The following is a 24083-nucleotide window of genomic DNA, read 5'->3' on the forward strand; positions in this document are numbered from 1 at the left end:
GGTCTCCATAGACAAGGAATTTACATGCTTGATAGCCATGAGGAAGGTTGCCTGGTGAATGGGAATGTCTGTGATGGACATCTTAGGAATAAGATAGAAATTTTACTGCTCTAGATCATTGTGATTTGGGGCTTATTATAGCTGCTAACATTACTTGTCCTAACTAATATATTAACTATTTTACCAAATGAAGAAATGACAATCTGTTGCAAGACTGGGTTAAAATCTGGCCCATACTGCGCTGATAGAGAGAAGGTGTGTGGTTCTCTACAATGATTCTTTGCTATGTGATTTTTACCTTATGAGCTGATTTTAGTGTCTCAATGATGGATCTAAGATGTGACTTCTCTATATGGAGCATCCTCTGGGATAGTTCACAGACAAGGCAATTCAAAGTGAAGCAATAATTTGGTCAATTGAGGAAGTGAACACCTCAACTCCCATCCTCCCAACAAGCACGACCAATAATCATTTCAGTTACCTGGACCATTGCTGCACACGTGGGATGTTTATTTGGCCTTCACTGACAAAGTGATTATAGTAAAGAATGCCCAGGCATCCTTTCAGAAACCCACTCAGTCCTTCCCTGGATCAGGTTGGGATTCAGTTCACCCAAATTTCCAGCGTAGGTGGTTTTACTCATCTTTAAATAGAGACAAAAGTACCAATCTCAAAGATTGTGAGTTATAAATATCTCTTTCCCTCTCTCTCACATGCACACAAAACCTGTTACCATGCCTGATGCACAGTACTCTTCTTTAAATCTTGTAAAACCAGACTCAGATGCCAAGAATGTTTCTTCAGAGATCAAAAACTATAAACCCTTCAAGAATGTAATAATATGATGATGATGGATGGTTCTGGCTCTCCTATAGATAATAGCTCTTAACTCTGAGGGCACTGGAAGGTGAACAAAAATAGGCAGACTTTGTAAAACAGTCAAAACTTGGAAGAAGTTAATGGCGTGGGATGAACTATTTGTTTTTGTGGTTTTTAGCTTTAGATCAGGCTGAAGTCAGTGCTGCTTGGGGAAGCCAAAATTCCAAGAGAAACTCATAGTCTTTCTGGCCTGAAGAACCAGAAGACAATGTTTGGGGCTATCATAGCTAAAAAATAAGGGAAAAATCCCTGAAGGGAAAGAGATAGGAGCTTCAAATTATTAACTGCCAAAATATTTTTCTGATCTCTGAGTTTCACACATATGATAGGAACTTCACACATATGACAATAAATAGTTCGGTTAAAGACAGAAGAATTGAACTGAGATTTGAATTTTTGTATAAAATATAGTTTAGTTTGAGTCCAACCAAATAAATTACCAACTAAAACAAAAACATCAATATTCTTCAGAGGAAGATAACAAAATCCAAAGTTTCCACAATGTAACAGCATCCAGGATATAGCCTCAAATTCCTTGACATACAAAAAAAAAAAAATCAGGAAAATTTGACACAAGCTCAGAAAAAAAAAGACAATCAACTTAGACTCAACACAAGATGACTTCAATGTTGAAGGTAAGGGACATGGATTTTAAGGCAGCTGCTGTAACTAAGTTCAATGAACTAAAAGAAAATATAGTCACAATAAATGAAAAGAGGTAGCAGTAAAGAAATAGAAACTATAAAAAATAGAAATTCTAGAATAGAAAACATATCTAAAATTAAAAATTCACTGAATGAGGCACCTGGCTGCCTCAGTCAGAGGAGCATGAGATTCTTAATCTTGTAGTCATGAGTTCTAGCCCCATATTGGGTGTAGAGTTTACTTAAATAAAACTTAAAATTTCTTAAAAAAAATTCACTGGGGGTGCCTGGGTGGCTTAGTCAGTTGAATGTCCAATTCTTGATTTCAGCCCAGGTCATGATATCAGATGAAGCCCCACATTGGCCCCACCCAGCAGGAAATCTGCTTGAGATTCTTTCCCTCCACCTGTTCCCCCTAAAACAAATAAGTAAATCTTTTTAAAAAAGTTCACCAAGTTAGCTAAGCAAAATGGAGATGACGGTGGAAAAAGTTAAACTTGTAGACTAACAAATTATGCAATCTGAGTAAGAGGAAGGAAAAAGAGTTTAGTGATTCATGGGATATCAAAAAGTGTAATATACATGTAACTGGAGTCACAGAAGTGGAGAGGAAAGAGAATATAAGGTAGAAAATAGATTGAAATATATTATGGCTAAAAATGTCTCAAATGAAGCATACATTGACAGATTCAAGGAGCTCAGCAAACTCCAAATAGTATAAATATGAAGAGAATTATGTTAAGACACATCATAATCAATCTACTAAAAATCAAAGAGAAAGAGAGTAATTTGAAAGTATCCAAAGAAAATAAACAGATTCTCTACAGGGTTATGATAATTTGGAATTTTGTGGATTTCTCATCATAAATTATGGAGGTCAGAAGTCAACGGACTAATATTATAAAAGTGCTAAAAGAGAAAAAAAAACTTTTAAAACTAGAATTCTATATCAAGCTAAAATATCCTTCAAGAATAAAGGTGAAATAAGGTCATCTGGGTGGCTCAGTTGGTTAACTGTCCAACTCTTAATTTCGGCTCAGGTCATGATCTCAGGGTGGTGAGATCAAGCCCTGTGTCAGGCTCTGTGCTGGGCCTGGAGTCTTTTTAAGATTCTCTCTCTCTCTCTCCACCCCTCTACTCCTCCTCTCAGTCTTTCTCAAAAAAATAAATAGATGAAAATAAAGGTGAAATATAGGTATTTTCAGATAAAAGTAAACTATGAAGATTCATTACCCTGTAGAACTAAAAGAAGTTCTTCAGGCTGAAGGGAATTGATATAAGATGAACTAAAGAAAAGGAAGAAACTTTTTTTTCAGGAAGAAAATAAGAGCACTGGAAATAGCCAATATTTAAGTAAATATAAAAACTAACTTTATCTCTTAATTTTAAAAGGTATATATGATCATTTAAAACAAATATAAAACTGTCTTGTGAGATTATAGTGTATGTGACACTACACTATACACATGACAACTAGAGCATAAAGGATGGTGTTTGAAGGGGTCAGTGCAATGGTCAATGGCTGAAAGCTCGCTAAATTTTACATGAAATGGTACAATGTTAATTCTAATGAAAAGTAAGGTTCTATGTCATAACCTCTAGAAAACTAAAAACAAAAGCAATGACATACTGCTAAAATACCAAAAAAATAAAATATAATTATAAAACAATTAAGGTAATTAAAAAGAATGCTAGAAAAGAGGAACAAGAGAATAAACAGAGCAAACAAAGAAAACTAAGATGGAAGATTTAAATCCACTCATATTTACATATATATTAAATGTAAATATGATGATTACCATTTACTGAGGACCTATTACATGTTATGTTCCTTCCCTGCATATTTCATCTGATCTTAATAACAACTTTGTGAGATAAATATCAATTTCACTGTGATGAAGAAATTGAAGGGTTATGAAGATTAAGCATATTGCCTATGGTAATGAAGTTAATAGTTGATAGAACCAAGATTTTAGGTCTGACTACAAAGTTTAAAATAATTCTACAGCATTTTGCCCCTAGGATGGTTACCAAGTTTTGAGGTGTCATAGAAAGAGGAATAGAGCACTGCATTGCCCCTGCTTCCCCATTATTCATAACAATTATAAGATGCAAATAATTTGTAAAAACAATAGGAAAAGGATGCCATAAGAGAAAATACCTGCTCCACCATCTATCTTCAGCAAGGCTGACCCTATATGCCAACTCCTCATACAACTAATATTGAAATTTATGCTTTTTTATTTAAACAAAATTTTAGATGCATTAAGAAGGGTTGTCAGGATTCAAAAAATGCTGGATTATTCCAGAGATTCTTCCTAGGATTAAATTGTCCCTGGAGCTTTCAAAATAAATTACTGTGGGTTCATAAGGCATAGAAGATTAGTTTTAAGTCCAATGCTTCAATGCCATTTTCAATTTTCTGTTTGCAAAGAGACGGCTTGGTTTCTCTGGGTTCTTCCACCTTTCTTTGATAGCTTAGCTTAAAATGAATTTTTCTAGTTTATGTGACAGGACCTCAAATGGATGCTGTTCTCTATTTCCTAGAATACTCTGATTATTCTCATTTACCCATGTAGACAATGCAATATACAGTATGGATGGCTGGACCATCTCAATGTCTTGACATAGACAATGGTCAGCCTGTCTTTTCTGGGTTTTTGAGTTTTTGCATGTTATTGGTGGCAGCTTACTGTTAGTCAGATAGCTATAGCTTTGCATCTCGACTACATCTTATTGGCTGTGTAATTTTGGACAAGTGACTTTACCTGAGCTTTAGTTTCCTCATTTTCAAAATGAGAGATAACATGGTACCTACTATATAGGATTTTTGGAAAGTTACGCATGATAATGCATGTAAAGGGCACAAATTATCTGGCATACAGAGACCAGTCAACTAAATGTTTTAAAAACTACATGCTATGCTGGACTCCAGAGAAAAGAGCTAGAATCTCTGTCTTGGGGTAAGAATTGAGGGAAAATAAAGTGGTTCTGGAGATTTTCTCAGAGGAGGAACACTTTGGGTTGGGTTCTGAAGGGTGAAGAGTAGTTTTCTATGTGGGCGGAGCTATTCCAGATAGTAGTAAGAGCATTTGCCAAGACTTATGTGGAAGAACATTGGTTGGAGTGGTGGTGGGAATAAAGCTGGAAATTAATCCTATGCCCAAGCTGTGAGGGGTCATATTTGTGTAAGGGAGGGTTAGAAAACTCATTCTATAGGAGAGATCACAGAAGAGAGTGACACATTACAGGCTTTTCTGGGGGAAGACACTTCAGCAGGATGGCACAGGATGCATTACAGAAGCATAAACTGGAGGCCTGAGGAGTTTGAAAGTTCTGGGATAATAATCCCTGTGAATGCAGACAGTGGCCTGGAAAGGGTAGTGTCTGTGAGGGTGGAGAAGAGAGGCTGGAGCCTCAAATCATTCCAGAGAATAATAACCAGTCACTGACAAATGCTTGAAAATAAAGAAAGCTTGATTCATTCTCTTGAGGAGGACGAGATTCTGCTAAATTGATTTCTGAAAGGACTCTCCAGAGAATTAAAATTAATTCAAGAAGAAAGCTATTTGGTTAGAGCAGTGGTTCTTAAACATCAGTGTGATTGGTTTAGAAGAGTTGTTAAAATTCCAGGTTCCTCCATCCCACCCCACCCAGCCTCCACAGGTTCTGGTGCAGAGAGACTAGGGTGTGGAACCAGAAACCACATTTTTAATAGGTGCCCCCAGGTTATTCAGATGTAGATGATCCAGGACTCACACTTTGAGAAACAGTGGTTTTGGGAAAGAAGAATTACAGACAGGGTGTAGTTAGAAAGAGTGCGAGAGTGAATTGAGGCAGTGTCTGTGGGATAAGCAATCAGGGAGGACTTCAGGAAGAAAGCCAAGTGGGAGTTCAATCTTAAAAAGGGAGTAGAGGAGTAAGGGATACATCTCAGGGGAGAAATTCCCCACAAGTAACAACTGGTGCCTATTTACCGCAACAAGAAGACCATCCTGGTGAATGGAAATCATTGAAGATGATCTTTAAGGACAAAGAGCAGCCAGACTCAGAAGGGCCCTGAATGCCAGATAAGCAGTGGTAGGTAGTGTTGACGTGGGTAGCATGTGTGAAAGATAGCCATTAACACCCTTGAGTAGGAGAGGCACTGAAATCCACCGAATAAATGGAGTTTCAACTCTCTTTAGACCTGATATTAAGATTGCTTTGCTAATTATATCAGTGAAAAGCATAATGAGGAGAGAAACAAGGGTGCAAGGGAATCAAGTCTGGTGGTTCTCAGCTATCTCTTGGTTATAGGACACGGGTTTTTCCTCTTGGCAAGTCCATTGGTTGTCATGCGTTTTACCGATTTGAAGTGGGGTCTTTCATCAGAAAGGGTGGTTTGGAGCTGGGCAGGGGCAGTGCACAGAACCACAGCACAGACTTCTGTGAAGCTTCTTGAGAAAACCATCAGAAGACCCAGAAAGTGGATCCAGAAGGTAGGGCCCTGGAAACCATAGCTTATTAGAGCATCTCTGCTCCTGTCTCTGGCATACTTGAGTCTCATTCTGCCTGAAGCCTTCTCATATACTGTTCCCTCTGACAGAACATTCTTTTGCATGCTCTCTATCTACTAAATTAGTTCACATCTTTTACTCTCAGCAGAAACACAGTTCCCCAAGGAAGCCTTTCCCAACTCCCAGACTGAATCAGATGCCTGTTTTAGATGCCCTCAAAGCAATACACCCAAGTGGTTGAGACCATAGTCTCTGGAGCCAGACTGCCTGGGTTTTGGTTATGTCACTTAGCAGCTGTGTGACCTTGGGTAAATTCCTTAACCTCTGAGAGCCTCAGTTTCCCCATCTGTACAATGGGGATGGTATTAATAGCATCTACTTCATAACTTACTATGATGTGTTAATTTAGTTAGTTCATGTAAAATGCTTAGAATAGAATTTAGAGTCCTCTGGGGGTGCCTGGGTGGCTCAGTCAGTTAAGCAACTGCCTTTGGTTCAGGTCATGATCTCAGGATTGTGAGATCCAGTCCCACATCAGGTTCCTCAGTCAGTGGGGAGTCTACTTGAGATTCTCTCTCTCTGCCCCTCTCCTCACTGGTGTGCACATGCATGTGCTTTCTCTCTCTCAAATAAATAAATAAACATCTTTAAATAATAAAAAAAAGATTTTAGAGTCCTCTGTCTGGTTCTTTCCAGCTCCGTGTTCTTGTCACAGTGGTAGCTAATGATAATGTGTATAATCATGTATATCACAGTTGACTCCCCATGCAGATTAAAGGTGCCAAGAGGGACCATGTCTGTATTGTGTCCTGCTGTGAGTCCAGTGCATGTACATAGCAAGTACTCAATACATATGTGTTGAACAACTTTATCTAATCAAATCTTTATGCAGCAGATGGAAAGGCAATGAGAAATAGGGCTGAAAATATGCCCCCAAGGCCACAGAGGGTGTGAGTATATGAGGATTTGCAGAGTGGGTTCTAGAATTAAGATTTCTTAACATTTGGAATATTTGGGGAGGCACCTTGGAATTTTTTTCTCTATTCAAAGCCTGGCGGTAACACCCTTCTTGCCAAATAGTCAGAAAGAGAAGTTGAAATATCATTTTACGCTTTCTCTCTCTTCACTCCTATTACTCTTCAGATCTTGAGTCTACATCATGCAGGGAACTTCAAGATAGCTTAGTCTGGCCCTCATTTGAGGGCAGGGCAGGCAGGATGCCATGAGGGTCCTGGTCCTGAGCTCTTGAGCGAAACATACCTACGTTCTAATCCTGGCTAGCTGCGGGACCCTGGTCAAGTTCTCATACCTCTCTGAAACTCATTTTCCTATCATAGCATAGGGATCATAAAGTATCTATATCCTAGTGTTGCTGTAAGGTTTAAATGGTAAAGTGCTTCCTGGCATATAATATGTGTTTAGTAAGTGTTCCTGTGATTATTATATCCTTGTTTTACTTAGGGTAACTAGTCCCAGAGAGGGAAGAAATGTGATAGAGGACAAAAATAAGTGATTTGACTCATCCATGCAAGAGGCCGTACCAACACTTTCTATATGTCTACTGCTTGGCAAAGAGAAGAATGAGAAACAGCCCTCACCTCAAGGAGCTTGGGGACTGGTAGGAAGGATGGACATAAAAGTCAACAAACACAACATTCATCATTGCTGCTATCCATGAAGGGAAACATCTGAAGCTGAGAGGGCATAAGGTCTCACCTAACTGGATCTGGAAACTTCCTGGGAAGGCTTCTCAGAGATGGAAGGAAAGGCCACACAGCTGAAGATGCATGATGGAAAAGGGCATTCCAGGCAAAGATGCACAGTAGGGAGATGAGAGAGAGCAAGTTGTGATGGCCAGCTTCATTTACTCCTTCAGCAGATGTCTGTGGGAGAATGCTTATGTACCCTTACAGTGTTGTAGATCCTAGAGGGATGATCAAGACACTGACACCTTGACTATTCATAAACCAATCAGTCACAAGGGCAGTGGCCCTAAGTTGCAGGCAGTTTCGATGCTAAGCTGCTTCTGACCAGGATACCTCTAGGAATTGCTCTGCTAGGGTGAACTGTGGTGATCCATCTGTCCTCTGCTATTTGGGATAGAAACACAAAAGTGGTACATAAAAGAAACTTTGCTACAAACTTGAGAATTACATGGTGCTGTACAAGTATTACAATTAAGGAAAATTATTGTATCCCAGGGTTCTTTTTTTATTATTTCTATTAAATGTTAATTAATGATGATTAATGATGTGTTGCATGCAGGCTTCATAACACAGTTACTGGAAAATATTCTAAATCATCCAGGGGCTGATCATTTGTCTAAAGGTCTGCTCTATTTTTGTGTGGCTGTGATTGAAGAGCAGATCTGCCCTTCCGCCCACACCATCATTAAACTCTCCCTCTCCTCCACCACTAACCTCATCAGAAAAAAGTAAGACATAAAATTGATGAATTGTTTACTGGCAGAAGAATATCAGAGTTAACCCCTGTCACCTCCTTGTCCCTCTGGCTCAGGATTGTGTGTCTGACAGTGGCCTCGAGGGAGTTTTGGGGAGGAGGCTGGGCAGCTTTCTCATCCATCAATCTCAAAGGTTAGGAACATTCCTGAGACAGCCCATGCCTCCTTCACTGTCTATTAAAGAATGTGCCATTGTGAATTTATGGAAACCTATGAGGACCTCTGTGCCTGTTCAGCTGTACCATATTGGCTAAGGAAGTTGGGGGAGTGACCTTTCCATTCCCTTCATGGGATCACCTAGCAATAGATTCTGCTTGTACACGAATCAGAAATTTAACCATTTGTTTCAAGGGGTATGTGTGGATATAGACACAGGTATGAGGGAAGATAGAAGATTGGGCTTCTCAGCTTATGAGGAAAAAGAGGAGGGATCCCTGGGTGGCGCAGCGGTTTGGCGCCTGCCTTTGGCCCAGGGCGCGATCCTGGAGACCCGGGATCGAATCCCATGTCAGGCTCCCGGTGCATGGAGCCTGCTTCTCCGTCTGCCTGTGTCTCTGCCTCTCTCTCTCTCTCTCTCTCTCTGACTATCATAAATAAATAAAAATTTAAAAAAAATAAAAATAAATTCATTGTCTCTTTCCTATATCATCTCTATTCCAGTGTTAAGGCCATCAGTTGACAATTTAAAAAAAAAAAAAAAAAAAAAAAAAGAAAAAGAGGAGGAGGAGAAGGAGAAAAAGAAGGAGGAGGAGGGAGAGGAGAAGAAGAAGGAGAGGGAGAAGAAGCAGAGGAAAGAGAAGGAAAAAAAAAAACAGTAAGAACCATTTGTTGAGCTCCTCTTCTGGGCCATGCCTGTGAAAATGCCTTGGATGCATTATCTCACTTAACTGTTGTCAACAATCCTGTGGGGCAGACAGATACTGTTATCTTATCCCCATTTTTGAGATGAAGAAACTGAGACATTAAGGTAGCTGTCACAAATGCTGGTGGAATGGGCTTTAAATACAGGCAATCGGGGCCAAAGCCTGAGCGTTTATGCTCCATTGCCACCTCCAGAGACATTGTGCTGACTTGTATTAAGTGCCTACTGTGTGTCAGGCACTCTGCCAGGGGCTTGGGCTCATGGCTGAAGAAAACACACTCTCATCTCTGGAAGAGCTTCCAGGTCATCAGGGTGAAAAGACAGGCCTGTCAGGGAGTGAAACCCAGAGAAGGTATAAAAAGAGGCGCAAGGAGCCATGGGCCTCAAGGAGAGCTCTGCATCTATCTGCTGGGACCAGAGGAGGTTTGGCAGCATTTGGATTGGGCTCAGATTCTGGGTGGGGGTCTTGTCTGGGGCAGGTAAGCTGGGCCGAGTGCAGCTTGAACAAAGGCTGGGATGTAGGGAGTGTGTTTGGGAGACGGTGAGCAGCCCAATTTGGTTCAAACAGAGAGACGTCGTAAACATGAGCTAAGATGTGTTCCTTAGGCGGCAGGATGGAAGCTGGGAAGGCTGCGCTCTGACAGGAGCACAGAATCTGTTTAATCACAGGACAGAGATGATCAGAGAGGTCCTTTAGAAAGACAAATCCAGCAACTGGCTGGAGGCTGGGGAGGCTGAGGGCACCCGGAAGTCCAGAGCCACGCTGGCTTTCAGAGTCATATGAATGGAACCCAAAGGCTGTGCTGTGCCCAAGGCACCATACTGCCTTCCTCATCTCCCTCCACCCCTTCTAAAACAGAACATGGAAGTCATCCAGGCACAGTGAGATTCTGGCCAAGTAAGGTGACCCTGGGAAGGCAGTGGCTGATAGGACAGCACCAGCCCTGACCACTGACCTTTGATAGGGTGGAAGAAGAGGGAGGACCCTTCCTTCCCATTAGGCAGTGAGCCCTAGAAAGGTAGAGGCTGTGCGTCCAGCACCAGCCACCAAGCCTGGCTCATAGAGCTCAAAACACATTATTGAAAGGATGGATCAGATCCACATAAACACACACACACACACACACACACACACACACACACGCACACATACAAACACACACATGCACACACACATATCCAAATTTTAATACTAGAATAAAGGAGTTTAAAGAAAATACATACTTTAGGAGGAGGAGGTTTGAGGCAGGGAGAAGGAAGGAGGGGGAGTCAGCAAGTTTTGGGGGCCTACCGTGTTCCAGTCTCAGGCTACCACTTCCTATAGGTGCTAGGGGTTATTTTTGCTAACCAATCTTGCTAAGTAACTTAACTGCAGAGACTCAGTTCCCCATCTGTAAAATGGGAACAGTAACACCAGTCCCAAGCTCACAGGGCTGTTGTGAGATTTCAAGGAGTCCATCCACATTAAGGGTTGGGTTGGGACGTGGCTCGGGGTTAAGCATAGATGTCAAGTGGGAACATAGGGAAAGGGGCAGGTTCAACAGGCCATAAGAAATGCCCTAGAGATGCTAGCTCGCCTGCCTTCTCTTTGTTGGTTCAGTTAAGTCTAAAGACCCGTGGGGCTGAAGCTACAATAGCTTCCAAACTTGGCGTGCTAAAAGAGAGCTCCATCCATTTGCTGAGAGAACAAATTAGCAAAAGGGAATTCACCAAACTGCTAAAAAGCTGGACTGACAGTTTGGAATTAATCCTTGCCTCGGGCCCTTGGATGTACCTCTCTTTGCTTAAATTTTGCCGCATAAATATGTTTTGGAAACAACCAGAGGAAATGAGACTGCACATATGAAAGCATCAATTAAATTAACCTCTCCCCAAAAGCATCAGGTAGACAAATCAAACCAATGTAATTAAAGAGATTGCTTTTGCCTTTCCCTTAAGTTATCATTTTGTATAAAGTGGCTCCCAACGTCATCCAACTGTGGGTTTCCTCTCGGATGAATAGACACAAGTTAAATCCCTTCCCAGACATCCCCCTCCCTCCCAGGCTGTCTGTTCTAGAGAGAGCTGGCTTGAGATTACCCCAGAAGGGGAACACTAGCCGGATGTCAGGGGCTATGCACTGTCTCCACTCAGCACCAGGTGCCAGGGAACTTGAGAGCTGGGAGCAGGTTCTGTGTCTTCATTTTTTTTTAAAAATTATTTATTTATTTATTTGAGAAAGAGAGAGAGACAGAGACAGAGAGAGAGAGCATTAGTGGGAGGGGTTGGGGGAGAGGAGAGAGAATCTCAACCAGACTCCCTGCTGAGTGCAGAGCCTGATGTAGGTAGGGCTCGATCCCACAACCCTGAGATCACTACCTGAGCCAAAGCCAAGAATCAGACACCAAACTTTCTGGGCCACCTGGGTACCCCTGAGTCTTCATTTTTGTATCACAGTCATTGGTGCCAAAGGTTGGTTGGTGATTGGTTATGGGTTGATTTTCTCCATTGCTAATGTGCCAGTGAGTTGCGCCAACATTTTCTATTCTCGAAAAACCAATCTTCTCGTTTTCCCAATGGTCAGACAAGCTTTATTTTAAGGCCTATCCAGAGCTGACAACCTCTAACATGTCATCCTTGGTAGTTTAGACTTGTGAAACATTCTAGTAACTTTCTGATCACCCCCTTGTCTCCCAACTTTCATGTAAATAACTCCCCTAGAACCTGGGAAGCTGAGATGGCAGATTGCCCCCAAGAGATTTTCTATTTTCTTTCCTTTCATAATAAAATTTCCATGTTTTGGCTGGAGACATGGCCACTTAGGACATACTACAATTCTCAACCTTTCTTGCAGTCGATTGTGGCCAGGTGGCTGTGTTCTGGCCGATGGGAGATGACAGACATGACTCCCCAAGAATGCTCTCAGAAAGAAGCACCTGCCACTCTCTTTTATCCATTCTCATTGGCTGCAAGGTGGGTAAGATGCCTGGAGCTGGAACAGCCACATATTGGGTGATGTGAAGGAAGCCACATATTGAGAATGTCAGGGCAATGAGTTAGAAGCAGCCTGGGGTTCCCAGTGGTTCCATATCTGGCTTGTTAGCTTTGGACTATCCACTCTGGCAGAGAAACTGACTTCCACCTTGGTTAAGCAACAATTACATTTTGATCTGTCTCTCTCAGTGATTGACTAATATTATGAATAACTACCATAGTCTGCAAAGGTAAATCTTGTTTTACCCCATAATAAGATTCTGAAAATGTGTGAGTAAATGGAATTATTATGCTTTAAATCACATCTTCAATGTGTCTGGGGAAGCTATCTGTTGGGATAGTTAAGAGTAGGATTTTGGAGCTAGAACTGAGGTCCTATTCTGCTAGTATCTGTGTGGCCTTGGACAAGTTACTTAGCTTCTCTGTGCCTTTTTCTTCATTTATAAAGTGGAGGTGATTGTATTCATCTCACAAGATTCTTGTGAAGATGAATTGAGATACTAAATGCAAAATCCTTAGTATGGTGCCTGGCATGTAGTAAAGAACTCCATAAATATTCTATGGAGTCATCTGGAAAGTTAAAAAAATAAATGTTTCATAATCCACCAGCATGGATTCTGGCTCCACTGGTCTGGAGTAGAGTCTTGGCATCTCCTCATTTTAAAGTTTCCTCAGTTCCTTGAGTAGTTGAGAAGCATTGCATTCAAGGCATCGAGTGGGAAGTTTCCAGAAACCATTTCCTGATTTGCCCACCAGGCAAATCAGACAGTCTTATCATGCAAATTCAGTTACACCTTCATGATGACTTGCTCTCACCTTGTGATCCCTTCTTGATTTTATTTCATTTTTTTCCCTCCATCATTTCTGCATACATGCGCTCCTGCCATTAGCATCCATGCCATGACCTTCCAGTGGAACCCTCTGAAGCTAAGTTACAGACTTAGCATAATTCATGGGCTTCCTGGAGCATTTTCATATATATGATCTCATTCGATCTTGGCCACAGCCCTGCAAAGCACTTAGGACTGGTTTTATTATTATCATCGTTATCACCTCCATTTTACAGATGAGAAAACTGAGGCTCAGAGTGAGTAAGTAATCTGGAGCCCAGACTTGAACTAAGTTCCGCTGGCTTCAAAGCTTGTGATTCACTCCTGAACCCCTCTGCTCCTCTAAAACTGCATTGTGATTTTTGAAAATGTCATTTATTCATTTATTTGACCCATAATTGTAGTCTTAAAGACCAAAGATATGGATAATTCCATGAACTAATGAAATTCCAGGTAGACCAGTAGCTTCTTCCTCTTAGCCAAATCCACCTCTAAGTTTGGTCAAATCTTCAGCAAGATCTGATGCCACCAACGCCCTTAGGAGAATCCAGAGGCAGACTGGCCTGTGCCAGAGTTTCCCAGGAATTCCATGTGAGTAAAGAACTGCACAGATCACCTTTTGATCCCTCTCTCCAAATTCATTCCTTTTTGGATGAAGGCATTCTCTTTGGTCAGGGTGGCTTGAAAGATACCTCAAGGCTATGCTCATGTTTCACTCACCCAAGTCAACTGCAGATCAGAAACATCAAGTGAAAAGCCCCTGTCCCCCTGGAAAGCCTGTGTTCCATTTGAAAAAAAAAAAAGTGTTTCTCTTACATATTATATAACTCTGGGGAGGCAGTTGCTTAGCAACTGAGCCCAGTTGGCTGGGCTGGGAGTAGTTATTAACTCTTCCTGCAGTCAATTGACATTGTCAAGTCTTCCTGGAAGGCCACCAACCACCCCATTTCCATAACAGAAAGCTCATGACATTCATTTGTCCCTACATCAGGACCCCTCCTGGTTCTCTCCTCACCAGAACTATAGTGCTGTCGTCCTGGGAAGGAGGACAGCATATGCAGCCATGTGCAGCTTGCCTAGTAAGACCAGCCTCAGGCTCTCTTCAACCTATAGAGAGAACCTATTGAGAATCCATTTGGCCATGTAAGTGATATGAAATGGGACCCTTTGGCAAACCATAGAAGTTAAATGTACACATCACCAGGGTGGGGCGCCTGGCTGGTTTAGTCCGGTAGAGCATGCCACTCTTGATTTGGGTTCATGAGTTTGAGTTTCACATTGGGCATAGAGCTTGCTTAAAAAAATGCATACATCGCCATGTTCACATACATACTTACAGTTTCAACAGGAGTGTATGGAGCACCTACTATGTGCCAGACCCAGCAGTAGGCACTGGCAACCAACAACAAACAAGAGAATCAAATGTTCCACCCTCACCAACCTTACATTCTAGTTGAAGAGATAGATGGTACTTCTATGAAAAGAAATAAACAAGATAATTCTGTTTGTCATAAGTGCTTTGAAGGGAATAAATGAGAGGATGTAATAGAAAGAGCTTGAGTCGATGTGTGGGAAGAAGTGTCTCTATACCTACAGCTATCTTTACGCACCCATCTAAATATATCAGTATAGAAGATGCATCCACATGCTAGGGACACTGTGTTGCTGCTGATGGATATATTCCATTCAATGTTAGTGTGACAAGAGCCCTAGAGCTAATCTCAATTCAGTCTCCAAAATCTTCCCCATCTCAGTAAATGGTACCACCTGATTCACCAGTCACTCAAGCAGTAATCCCGGAGACATCCTTAATTCTGTTTTCTCTCCTTTATTCATCAACACATCTATTGACTTTAATTTTAAAATAGACCTTGAACCTGTCCCTAGTTGACTAAAATAGCTTCCCAGCTGGTCTTCCCTGACGGTTCATTCTCCACCCAGTAGCCAAAGTGAGATTTCAAAAAAGAAACTCACTCTCTTCTTTGCTTAACATCTCTCAGTGGATTCCCTCCTGTTGTTCTCAGATTGCCTCCAAACACTTACTGCAAGGCCCTGTGTGTTTCACATCCTGGCTACTTCTCTCTTTTCATTTCTGACCATGCCTACTCTTATTTACCATGTCTCAGTCACCGTGGCTTGATTCTAACTCAAACAGGACAAGCTCATGTTTGCCTCAGGGCCTTTGCACACACTGTTTCCTTTGCCTCTAGCCTGACAAACCCCTACTCATCTATCTTAGCTGAAAGGTCACTTTGTTAAAGAGGTTTTCTCTCACTGACCATCTGATTCCCTGATCTCAGCACCCTGGTTGATGCCTTCACAGAATTATTATCTCTATTTGTAATTATATATACATATGTAAACACATATACATATATAATACATAATACATGTATGCATATATTATACAATAACATAGATAATAAATAATAATTACATACCTATGTATAAATACATATAAAATATGCTTTTAATTTGTCTTTCTCCTTTGAAAGGCTGAACTTCATGAGGACAGAGGACAGAGACCATACCATCTATTTGCTCCCAACTGTATCTCCAGCATCCATTCAGGGGCATGGCATATATAGACAATATTCAGATTTTTTTTTTTTACATAAAAGGTTAAATACAACATCATAAAATTGCTAGAATTTACTGAGTGTTTTCTACATCCCAAGTGCAAAACCAAACACTGGGTATATCACAATCCTGTTTAATCTTCACAATGACCCAATTAGGGTGGGTATGACTATTCCCATTTTAGAAATGAGTGAGCTTAGGTTCAGAGATAGATGCTGTAAGACCAAGGTCACAGCACTAAGTAGGGGCTGGGCTGAAACTGGAACTAAGCTTGCTCTGATTCTCAAAGCTGGGCGTTTCAATCACTGTATAATTCCAAATACTTGTGGACTTTTATAACACTTTTTCATCTCTCCCTGCTTTGTCAATGAGGGATAGTTCTCTCATAGCAGAGGCGTATCAGAGATTGCTTGAGAGTTTGAGGTGGCACTTCGATGAGCTCAGTCTGGCTGGTCTTGCAAAGTCAGGCAAAGTCCAGTTATCTGAACAACCAGAGCAGAGCAGACAAAGGGTGAACCAAAATAACTCCCCACACTGAGTCATTCCTGATCGCGCCTGGGAGGCTTTGCAGGACATCTGAGGCTCTCTGCAGCATAGAACATCTCCCTCTTGCTTTATGCCCAGCACAAACCTTTATTAAAAAGAATGTGTCAGTGGAAATAGCTGGCCCTAAACAATTCTGGAACTTGGTTTGGATTAAAATAAAATAACACAAACAGCTACCATTTGTTGGGCACTCAGGATGGGCCAAGCATTTGATCAAGATCTTACATGCATTTGTCCCCACACAAAGTCACTCCAGGTGGGAACTGTTCCTATCCCCATTTTACAGGCAAAGAGACAGAGATGCAGTCATTTGGTCAGGCTGCAAAACTTGTAAGTGGTAGAGCTGGGATACAAATGAAGTAGGTAAAATCCTGAGTACAACCTCTTAACAATTGTATCCTATTTCCTATTCCACCAGGAGCACCCTATCTTATAATGCCTTGGGACTTTTCTGAAAATCTATTGCGTTGCCTGATGGTCGCTTCACATGCAGATTCTAAGTATCGTTAGAATCATCTTGGTCAAGATGAAACAGTAGTTATGGATCACAGACAGTTGGTGCATAGTCCAATCCTGCCAATTAGTGAGTGCAAAGGCAAGGCTTTCTGAATCCAGGGCTGGAGGTAGAGATTCATAGGCATGTATGATCCATAGCTCCTTTGTTTCAGGATGCATTACATATAACAAAGATCTGCAAGATCATCATCTTAGACAATACCATTGGCTTCTGTAAAGGCCAAGAAGAATGACAGAATGAGCTAGCCTGCAAAATAGCACCATAGCCTCAAAAAGGCCTTGATTTCTGCCTCTGTGAAATAGGAATTTTGGCAGTATGAGCTAGTTGTTTCTAAGGTTGCTCTTAGCCCCAAAATTCTTGCCTCCAACCTCTCAGCTTTTTTTTTTTTCTGAGCCTGCAATGCCCTTCTGTCTCCCATCTTTACTTTGCTAAGTTTTATTCATCCTTTGGGACTCAGATCAGGAATCACTTCCTCCAGGAAGCCTTCCTTAAATCCTGGTGCAGGTCAAATGCATCCCTGGATTTCTTTGGCTTATTCCTATCACAGGACACCTCACTATTTGTCAAAATTGTCTTAAACATCCAGATTCCCCATCAGCCTCTGAATCTCTTGGGGGGGGGCAGGGAGTCTGTCCTAGATAATTTCTTTTCATCAACAACCAGCACAGCCCCTGGTACTTAAGAAACACCCAACATGGGTGCACATAGCACCATGATCTCCAGCATGGTAATTATTCCTGGAAGAATTTGACCCAAAGAGCTCCAGGGAATTGAACAAAATTGAATGCAGTGGAAAGTCTGAACATCACAGAGACTCAAGAAGCATATAAAACATAAAGAGAAAATTGCTTTTCAAAATTGTAACAAAGGGAAGAAAAGATTCGCATTGGCTGTTAATACAGGCTTTGTGGATGCGGTGGGATGGGGAGAGAATAATTAACTTTCTCTGCACACCTCCCGAATGTTCAATAATATCAAATAAAGAAAAAAAGTTGTAAGAAGAGTACCTTTTTTCTTTACCCATTTCCCACTCTTGCAGGAAAGCATGACACAATATGATAGAAGAAAATCATCAAGCTCTCAGCTTTGCCACGAACTGGCTTTGAGATCTTGGATAAGTTATCTCTCTTCTCTGAATCATACATACTTCATCTTTAAGTAAGAGAGATGGACTAGGGTATTCACCAAGGGTTCTGGTTCATATGTATTCTTTAGGCATCAAGCCATACTGTTCTCACATGGATTTTTTGGTGATAAATTAGGGTTTTTTCCCTTGGGGAATTCTCTCATTTTTTTCTCCCATGTTCAAAGACACACAAACTGTTCACAATTCCCCGCTGTTGTAAGAGCAATTTGCCTTCATTATCCTAAACCTTTCAGCATTTCTTGAAACCTCTTTTTATAGGAAGAAAAAATGTTCCCGATGTGATCACAGGAGATAAATCTGCCATTTCACATTTCAAAAAGTAATCAAAATGCACCCTACTAGAGTAGGTACTCATTACAATTTATGACGAGTGCTTGAAATTGCCTTTATCTTTCTTCTCATCTGTCCAGAATTATTGTTTCTATTTAGGACAGGAATGCCTAAAGGTGTCGAGGGTGGACGTGAAGAAATCTCTGGTGTGATTCTGCTATTTCATGTTGTTTCCTTCAAGCATTGCATTAGCTTGGGTTGACCAAAATTCATTTACATGATTTCCCTTCTTTTATATGACGAGGAGCCAAGACCTGCAGGAAAGGTGGTAAAGGACTCAGGAAATAGGACTATTTTACCCATTAGGGCCTGAGGCCGACAAGCTTTTTAAGAGCCCATGAAAATGTCTGAGAGCTAAAAACAATATATTAGCTCCAAAATAGAAAAAGAAAACTGTGCAAGCAGAATTAATAAAGGCTTAAATTAAATGGGCTCCATAACCTACCATCATGTCAACCTCAGTATTTCTGAAATTTAGTGTTCATAAAAGTTCCATTATGTTTGAAAAGAGTTGATGGGTTAGAATCTCATTTCACAAGAATTTCTGAGTATTCTTGATGATTTGTCAAGAAATTACAGATAAATGTAAATTGAGAGTGTTACCATAGTAACAAAATAATTCCAAAAGCTGACTTTCATATTTCCTTTAAAATGCATCAATAAAAATGCATTTAATTTGTATGATATGATGTGAGTTTGGGACTCCAAAATAAGGTTGCTTAGGGCAAACCAAAGTCTTAAAGTAGCCTTACATAGGATGAGCTGATGAATGGACAGGTTGATGGATAGATGAAAGAATGTGTATATATGTATAGACAGATGTATGGATGGACGGGTGGATGGACAGATATGTATAAGGATAGATGAATAGGTGGATAGATGGATGGATGGATAAATGCATGGACTGATGGACAGGGATGGATAGGAGGGTGGATAGATGGATAGATAGATAGGTGACCAAGTGGATGGAGAGATGGATGGATGGATGGATGGATGGATGGATGGATGGAAAAAGAGATAGATAGACAAAGTTACTGATTCAGTAGCAGTTCCTACCTCAGTGAGGTAGTGGATGTGCCCTGACTCCTCACTTTCAAGCTGTTACTAAAATCATTTAAATTTAGTCACAAAACCTTGAGCACAAGGACTGAAAGAGTCCCAAGAGACCCTCTAGGACAACATTGTTCATCTTATAGGTGAAAACACTGAAGGTCAGAGAAAGGAAGGAACTTAGCTGGTAGCACATTTTCTTTGCTCTCAGCAAACAGGAGGTTGTTGCTTAAATGTTTGCCTTGTGGAGAGACCCGGCAGATGCCTGTTTCTCAGGCACTGTACATATTTATAGGAAAGAGTTTCACAACTGATGACAGCTTGCCACTAAACTAATAGGTCTCGGTCTTGTTTCCTGCACACTTCCCTTGCTATCTCCTAAAGAAGGCAGACTAGTGAATGGCAGTGCTGGGTCTGTGCTACAAATACTTTGTAGCCGTAGCTGAGAACTGTATCTGCTTAATTCACACTCACGTTAACTTTTTAAAAAATATTATTTATTTATTTGACATAGAGAGAGAGAAAGCACAAGCAGGGGGGAGCTGTAGAGGGAGAGGGAGAAGGAGACTCCCTGCTGAGAAGGGAGCCTGATGCAGGGCTCAATCCCAGGACCCTGGAATCATGACCTGAGCCGAAGGCAGACACTTAACCAACTGAACCACTCAGGTGCCCCCACACTCACATTATCTTACTTTAGCACATCCTCAGTCCCTTCCTGAGTCATTAAACCATCAGTTGAGACATGGTAGAAAAAAAAAAAGAAAGAAGCCCTTTGTTCTTCCACATATTAGACTTCCCTGTGGCTTTTCTCTTGGTGATAGCATTAGGATTTTCCTTCAGGAAACCACCATACCTCACCTTAACCCATGTGTTAGGGGAGCCCAGGACCAGCCAGCCACTCAGTTCCTACATCATGCTAGCTCCAGTGATTGATTCAAAGATGAGCATATGTACAAGTCTGACTACACAATACATATATGAGCCCACTTAATCCTCTCTACGATCCTGTGAGATAGGTACTATTATTAACCCCTTTTAAAGATGAGAGAACAGAGGCACAGAAAAGTTAAATAACTTGCCGAAGATTGTATAGCTGACATGTGGCAGGGATGAGGTTTGAACCCACGTGGCCGTATTTAAAGTCAGCACGCTTAATGCTGCAATGTCCCGCCTCTTAGTACTTTTTTTTTTTTTTTAAAGAATTTTATTTTATTTTATTTATGATAGTCACACAGAGAGAGAGAGAGGCAGAGACACAGGCAGAGGGAGGAGAAGCAGGCTCCATGCCCCGGGAGCCCGACGTGGGATTCGATCCCGGGTCTCCAGGATCGCGCCCTGGGCCAAAGGCAGGCGCCAAACCGCTGCGCCACCCAGGGATCCCCGGCCTCTTAGTACTTGATGTATAGCGTGTCCTCCAGAAATATCAGTGGATGAGTTTTATCAGAGATGCTAAAAAATATAAACATATATTTATTTGCTCCCATTAAGTGCTTAATTGACAACTTCAACATGACTTAATCCCTGGGAGAACTGGGTTTAGTGACCTCATGTAACTTAATTTTTTAAAAAGATTTTATTTATTTATTTGAGGGAAAGGAGCTGAGGGAGAGAATCCCAAGCAGATTCCCCACTGAGTGTGGAGCCTGACACGAGGCTCTATCCCACGACCTCAACATCATGACCTGAGCAGAAACCGAGTTGGACGCAGAACTGACTGAGCCACCCAGATACTCTGACCTCATGTAACTTTATACATAGGGTGACTCACTTTTCTGGAAATTTATTTCATGGTCACTTTGGCTATGCAGAAGCTACCAAGAACTACGAGGAGGTAAAGAATGAAATCTTCCAAGGTCAAAAATGCTGCCAAAAGTCAGCTCTAAAGCTGGTGGGAGTTATTCATGGAAGAGTTGCACTCTGATCTTGCACAGTTTTACACAAATGTTATCTGTTTTCTCAGCTCAGAGTAATTTAGAAATGGCAACCTAGATAAAAGTGGAGCTGGATTGACCTAGAAGGGTATCCCAGTCCTAAAACTGACAAATGAAGGACTTTGCCTCAGTTACCTTATCTAAAATGGTGGCAATAATAGTATCTACCTCATGCTATTTCTTTGAGAAGGAAATTAAACTATTGGTACAAAGTACCCAGCACTTAGTCGGTCCTTGCAAAGCCATACCCATTATGATCAATGAATGATAAGTTTTTCATCCCTCCTCAGGGTCAGTATCCTCGTTTATAAACTATGGATTATAACAAGAGTCCTCTTGGGGAATTTTACAAGGTTCTTGGACAGGGCAGTAAGGTAATGGAAATAAAAATGCTTTTTAAATGGCTAAATGCCACTTAAGTGCAAGGCAGTATTACAGTTATTACTACTACAGCAGTAAGAATTATACTATTGTTAATAGTTATTACTATTAGTCATCATTATAACTACTGCTATAAAGGAATATAATATTAGTCCTTAGGATACTGCAATATTTCATAATAATCTCCTAGGTGAAGAGTGACCACACTGGAAATGAACACCCAGAACTGTGGCCTTTCTATCAAACTGGAATTAATAGCAATAGCACCTCCTTTGTAACTGAAATGAATTAGACAAGCATCCCGCTGTACAAGGAGACACAGACACAAACCAACAACCGAGTATAAAGTGGCAAGTACCTCGCAGAGCAACTGCCAAGCACAAGGTAACAGCACAGTAAATTCCATATAGGAATTCCATAGGAAAACTAGGAGGGGCACCTGGGTGGCTCTGTGGTTGAGCGTCTGCCTTTGGCTCAGGGTGCGATCCCAGGGTCCTGGGATCGAGTCCCACATTGGGCTCCCTGGAGGAAGCCTGCTTCTCCCTCTGCCTATGTCTCTGCCTCTCTCCTTGTGTCTCTTATGAATAAATAAATAAAATATTTTTTTTTAAAAAGGAGTAACTATGAGAGAGGTAGATTAAAGATGGCTGCCAAGTCTCTACCACTCACATCCAGAGTGGGGTTATTTCCCCTCCCTTTGAATCTGAGCTGGCCTCATGACTTGTTTTGACCAACAGAATGCAACACACAACTTTTAAAGATGTTCCTTAAGAGATCTTCAGCTTTTGCCCTTGCTCTTTTCTTCCCCTCTTAGAATCCCACTGCCATGTTGAGAGAAGCCCCAGCCACACGTGGAGGCCACATGAGAGGAAACTGAGATGCTCAGGTAGTAAGCAGCTCAAGCCGCTAGATGTGCAGCTGACCCTCTTGGCATTTCCAGCCCAGTCAAGCTGCCCTATGACTGTGACTCTGTCTCACACCACATGGACCAGAAGAATCACCAAGCTGAGCCCAGTAGAAATGCAGAATCACATAATAAACAGACGGTTCTTATTTGAAGCTACTATGTTTTGGGGATGGTTTGTCACGCAGCGATAGCTAACCAAAACAAAATGGATATGGATATCTCCAGTGAGATGTTCCTGATCCCAGAGAGGGACAGGGAAGGCTCCCTGGAAAGAGAGCGTGTGGGAATCATATGGGATTTGTGAGTTAAGCAGGTGTACGGGGGTCCTAGCTTTCACTCACAAGTCAACCCTCTTCTCTACTTGATGCTTCTGAGTCCAAAGCAGGTTAGTGATAAGAAAAAGAATTCTAAAATCTTCTCTCACCCGGATAATTGTTTCTCCTCTTTAGGGATAAGCCCCACTTCCCTGGCTCTAAATCAAAATGACAGGGCCTCCAAATTGGTTCAGGTGCTCATGCATTTGTAAAAATGTCTTTTGCTGGAAAAGGCCTGGTATGTCTAATTTCTGCCCCGAGCACATTTTTATAGTTAAGCTATATTATAAATGGCGTTTAATTTACCCAGCAATGTCAGGCCTACATTCAACTGAGAGCCAGTGATAATATATATGAGATCCTTTTGTACAGTCTGATCAGGGTTTGGGAGGAGGGGAGATGTGGATTTAATCATCTTTGTCCGAATTTATATTCTTTTCTTCCCCTCTCTGCTGCTTTTTCTGTGTTCCAGCCACCATGGGAAGGACAGTGAGAGCCTTTCAAAGCACCAGGCCAGGTTCAAGGGGGCAAGTCTGTGGATGAGTCGAGGTTTTAAACACAGTCGAAAGGTCAAGGGTTGGGAGCCCTGTGGACTTCTGAGCAGGCTCAGAGCATTGGCCTCCCTTCCACTGTGGTTGGAGAGAGATGGTGCCAGTTGCGGTGGGCTGACAGAAATGAACTCAATGAACCTTAGCTGGGAAGCTGGGGACAGGCGAACCTGTCTCATGATGAGGAATGAGGGGGTGGGATTATTCTTTCAAATCCTGTCTGCAAAGGCTCCTCACTAACCCTCTTCACTTCGTAGAAGCTTTATCAAACCAGAACAAGCCACTCCCCTGCTTACCATGAGCTTCTGAGGGCAAGAGAATAACCTCCCTGAACACCTCCCAGCAGCCCCCCTGCCCTACAGGATCTGGCCCACCCACCTCTTCACTTCATTTTGCCCTACTTCCTTCCCTGCCCTTGATACTCTGGTCACAATAGCTTTCTGGTAGTTCTTCAAATGCCTCAAACCCTGGCTAGTCATTCAAGGAGAAGCCCGAAGGTTGCATCCTGAGTGCTAGCTAAGGCATCCCTGACTCAGCCTGTCCCCAACAGGTGCAGAAGCAGAAAAAAGGCCTGATGGTAGCAATAATTCATGTCAGGGAGGCTGTCCAGTGCCTGGCAAGTTCAGGCCTGGATCATGGGAAGTTGAATGTGATTTATCACACATGGGGTGCACTTATTTGGCT

The 24083-nt window shown here is 41.7% G+C and overlaps 1 protein-coding gene across 1 annotated transcript in view; it reads right to left on the reverse strand.

The window, feature by feature from the left end:
* SEZ6L (seizure related 6 homolog like) overlaps positions 1–24083 on the reverse strand; it is a 188376-nt gene that overhangs the window by 147298 nt on the left and 16995 nt on the right. The gene's annotated exons all lie outside the window — the stretch shown is intronic.

Source organism: Vulpes lagopus, chromosome 14 (assembly GCF_018345385.1).
Source record: "Vulpes lagopus strain Blue_001 chromosome 14, ASM1834538v1, whole genome shotgun sequence".
In the NCBI taxonomy this organism is placed as follows: Eukaryota; Metazoa; Chordata; class Mammalia; order Carnivora; family Canidae; genus Vulpes; species Vulpes lagopus.